A 4,694-nucleotide genomic window follows, 5' to 3' on the forward strand; every position below is an offset into this window, starting at 1 on the left:
GATGGTCATTCAAACACTCGCACAAGTGTTATTTCCCAAGGCAATCACCATAATTTGGCCTACCGTATCTGGGTTTTATCATGCATCTCATTTTGTTGAACAATATTAAAAACAATTAGGAAAGATAGTGCTACTTAGTTTTGCTTCGTCGAGAACATTCATGCGTGGAAATGGTTTGGGTTTATAGTGTTTCTGTGTTTGGATTATGGTGAGCATGTGGCGGTGAAGAACGGGATGACCTAAGAAGCATTGGCTACCCACACCTTGGCTGGTAAGGCAACCCTACCTGCAAGTGCCTTTGCACCATCTTGGCAAACATCAGAGTGGTGAGAAGCCTCTGAAACTCATGGTTTCTTCCCTCAGACCTTAAAACCCTCCCATGTAACAGGCTAAATACTTTTCTGAATAACTTTGTAATTTTATCATGAGAATCAAACTTTGATACGCGTGTGACAGTGATTTTATGTGTATCGAGGATCAAGGACAGCATCAGAGATCTTTCTCAATTGCCTTCCACTTCATTGTTTTAGCATGGTCTCTGGCTCAGTCCTCTCCACATCTCGGCATGGTCAGGCTTAGCCACGCCAATAAGCACATAGCACATATTAAAGTGATTTAAATGCAAAAAAATCCATAGGCAAATACAAGCCTCCATTAACAGTACCTCCATTTTATACAGCCTCAGGATCTGTATATTTAGCTTGCTTATACTTTCTCATCATTAGTCAGCTGTACTTCCCGAGAATCTGGGGCCATATTGAATTTTTAAATAAGACTCTAAACTATTCAATAATGATAGGATTTTTATTTGATTTTTAAAGTCCTGTTGACTAACCTGTAAAAATAGTACCTATCTTTCTTTCCAAATTCTCCACATTATTTTATATCAATATTTAGATCTAGTCAAATAGACAAGCCCTTGAAAGAACTTAAAACTTAGAAGACCATTTGACTACTGTGTTCCAATGACAATGATGGTTCCTGTTGGCATTTGTTGGGTCTGTGCACCATTAGGTCAGTCTTTTTTTCCCAGTGCAATGGCAACTCCAGCTAGAGGATTGAGAACCTGAGATAACTAGAGGCAGAATATATACAGGGTCTTCCCATGGCTACTTCTTAAATAGGACTAATCTACACAATGAACTCCATCTCACAGACATTCCCAGAATCACTCTGAGTCTCCTGCCAGCAGGCTTCGCTAACTCTGATTACTAAGCAGGAGAAAAAAAAGTAGAGCATTAAGTAGAGAAGATCAGTGTGGTTTCTAAAAATAAGCACTAATTAACTATGCTTTTAAAAAAGACAAAAGTTTTAGCTCCTTGTTTTTCTTCTCATTGTTAATTTATTGTGTTACTGTATATTGTTAATAAACCCTCTTCACCGGTGTTAATGAGTTGACAATTTATAAAACTCCTTCAGATAGGTTATCTCAATAAATCCAGTTGGAATACTCATTTTAGAAATTAACTTTAAAAAAAAGAGAAAACAAGAAAACTGGGATGTCAGAAGAGCTAAGTGACTCATCCAATTGCCCTCCATTAGTTTTCTTTTGCTGTGTAACAAATGGCCACAGACACAGCCAGCGACTTAAGCAACACATATTTATTATATCCCATGTGCACAGGTCAGGAGTCCAGATACAAGCTGGCTGAGCCCTCAGTGCTGAAATTAAGGTCCTGGCAGAAGCTGCAGTCTCATGTCAGGCATGGAGCTCTTCTCCAAACCCACGTAGTTGCAAAATTCAGCTCCTTGCAGTTGTCCCTTAGAGCCTGAACTGCCAGGCTTCTTGCCGTTGACAAGCTGGGTCAGCCCCAGCTCTCAGATGTCTTCCCTGGGTCCTAGGCACTTGACCACATGGCCGCCTACTACTGAGGCAGCAGAGGACCCTCTCTCCAGCTGGTGATGATCCTGTCTTTTTCTGTACCAAATGTGACAGTAGCAACCATCCTAGGGTCCACCAGTCTGCTTTTGATTGCAGCGCCAGCATAAAGGAAAAGGTTGATTTTGGCTCAGAGTCTCAGAAGTTTCTACCCACCGTCACCTGCCCCTCAGCTCCTTGGGCCTGTGGAGAGACAGGTAGCACCATGCTGGAAGCATGTGGTCAGTCAAGGTGACTCATGGGACAAGATCAATCATGGAAGCTGGAAAGCAGAAGAGAGGAGATGGGCCAGGATCCCATATCCCATTGAGCCAATGATCTCAATATCCCCCCACCAAGAGCTCACTCCCCCTGCCCCCACTTTCCTTCCCCTAGGCCACACCTATTATGGGGTCAGGCACCTCTTAACAGTGTCACAGGCTGGCAACTAAGCCTTCAGCATATGGCCCTTTATGGGCATTTAAGAGCCAAATCCTTAACTTAGCGGCTTTGCCATTTAACATAAATTAATTCTGGAAGCCACTGTCCATCATGTCAATGTGCCCCAAAGATTCTCAGAAGGAGAGCACTTGGTGTTTGAACCAAGGGATGGTAAACTTAGGATCCTGCTAGAAAACAGTCCTCCACAGATAGCCATTTGTGACGGTCATATTTCAGACCCAGATGAGTCAGTAGCTTTCCTTATGAACTTGAGTGATGGGCCATCGAAGACCTGAGCACCAACGCATCCCACCAAGTCTTATCCATCTCCCCTTCAGCACTGCTGAAAATCCTTTGCCTACCAAAGGCACAGATGCAGTGTATTCAGAAGGATGTGTGTTGCATCCTGGACAAGAACCAGCCCCATCTAAAGTGGTCACAAGTGCATCCTGGGGACAGAAACTCATGTTGGTGATAGGAACTCTCCCTGGGTAGCCAATAGCACTCACTGGCTGTGTTCATATTTATGGCAAGCATGCTGGCTTGCGTTGGCCAGCTCCCTTTGTGGAACCATTGCCCTTCCCACAGACCTCTTTTCACAGCCTTCCCACCGACCCTGAGCAGAACACACAGGGTCTCCAGCCCCCAAGCCCTGATTCCCACTCTCTGTTCGATTTGTTTCCATGGCTAACAATTCTTGGTCATCTTATGACATGGCCCCTGTCCTGGGATTGTCCTGTGGTGGTCACCATTAGCTGCCTGAACCGATTTCACGCCTCTCTCCCATACTGTGGTTTGGCCACACGGCTCAGCCCTCTCTGATGGAGACAAACCGATAGGGGCGTCCATCCCTAAAATCCTCTCACATTTGCTCCTCTGTGCTTTTTCCTCTTGATCTGTCTAGCTGTGGACAAGGAGAGGACTTTGGGAGTGATGAACAAATCACATAAAGAAGGAACCTGGGGGTGGGGGGCAGGGCAACCTCTTTCTTCAACCCTAGTCCTGTCCTTAAACCTGAGAAAGCCACCCGAGAGAGGCACGGTAGTCTACAATGTGGTGTCTAGGAACTGGCTACTTCCATCTATTTGGTACATCTAATTTCTCTTCTCCTTTCTGACTAGGTTAAGTGCTTACCACAGAGAATGAAGCTGGTCAGAGGCGGAATAAGTCAAGAAGTGCCTGGGTGTCCCACCATATCTAATCCTTTTCTTCTTGACCATGGAGAGTCCTGCCATAGCAAACACTGGGCACTCTGATGACTTGGCTGTTGGCACCAGATGTTACAGGTTTTGGTCATGGATAACCTTGATATGACATTGAACTTCTTGGTCAGTTTAATCACTAGTAAATTCATTTTCTTACTTAGGGGCTGGCCAAGAAACATGAATGAATTGGTCCTGGCCAATTGCCAGCCAACCACAATGGTTTCAACATAGAATCTTTTAATTTATAACAGTGTGACAGTAGATTCATAATATAAATCATGAAACATAGTTACTCTACTGCCTAACAAAAGACAAATACACACTCACAATCACATATACCCACACACATACACCTACACATACACACAAGTGAAACTACACACTTAGATGTTGGTAACAGACAGGAAGAGAAACTCATGAATTAAGAGACACATGCGGAACCCTAAGTGGTAAAGCAAGCTTCAAATCCAGGTACTCTTTCCTTCTCTCAACAGACATCCCATCTACAGATGTCCCCACTCCATGGTTTCCCTACCACGGAACCATCTGCCTCCTGCATCAAGAGGAGGGACAGAGTCACTGTTAGGCCATATGGCCCCTTTCTATGAGTTAGAACAAGGTATTCCTTCATCAAAACATTTTGATGCTATCTGCCAAAAACAATTGCTAGCTGATAAATACACGTACACAACTTCTACATCTTTAATCTACCTGGTGGGTAGATTAGGTGGTTTGATGTTCAATTTCTACTGTTCTTCCAGGCAAACCCTGGGGAAGGATAACAAATTGTTTTGTGGGGTCTAATTTAGTTTTTAGTATGATTGGTTAGTACTGTTGAGTCCTGAGCCCAGAAGACTTGCTGTTTTATAGTTGGGTGGTTCTATATCCTTATTGTAATCAAAGGTTGCTTCTAGGTGACTCGGCACCTAGAGGGATGGCCACCGCTTCCTTGCCTTCCATTCCTTTGTGGGCACTGAGAACCCAGAAGCAGCTAATCGCACTGTGTAGGTCACCCCATTTCTCTCCAGGGTATGACAATCCTGGGAGATGACATACCTCAGGCAAGTATGAGGGAAACCTAGCAGAGCCGTTGGCAGAAATGAGTGAAGCAGACATTGCCAGGCCATCCCATAATGTTCTCTCCTGATCTGGAGGTCACACCATTGCTCTTGTTGTCCTGAACACTGCAA

The 4,694-nt window shown here is 44.3% G+C and overlaps 1 long non-coding RNA gene across 1 annotated transcript; it reads right to left on the reverse strand.

The window, feature by feature from the left end:
• Positions 1 to 1,587: 1,587 nt before the first annotated feature.
• Positions 1,588 to 4,107, reverse strand: Gm52637. Its single transcript, XR_003954703.1, has 2 exons — positions 2,662 to 4,107; positions 1,588 to 2,141 (listed from the first exon to the last, which is right to left on the reverse strand). It is a non-coding gene; the product is annotated as a predicted gene, 52637 (long non-coding RNA).
• Positions 4,108 to 4,694: the final 587 nt, after the last annotated feature.

Source organism: Mus musculus, chromosome 3, assembly GCF_000001635.26.
Source record: "Mus musculus strain C57BL/6J chromosome 3, GRCm38.p6 C57BL/6J".
In the NCBI taxonomy this organism is placed as follows: domain Eukaryota; kingdom Metazoa; phylum Chordata; class Mammalia; order Rodentia; family Muridae; genus Mus; species Mus musculus.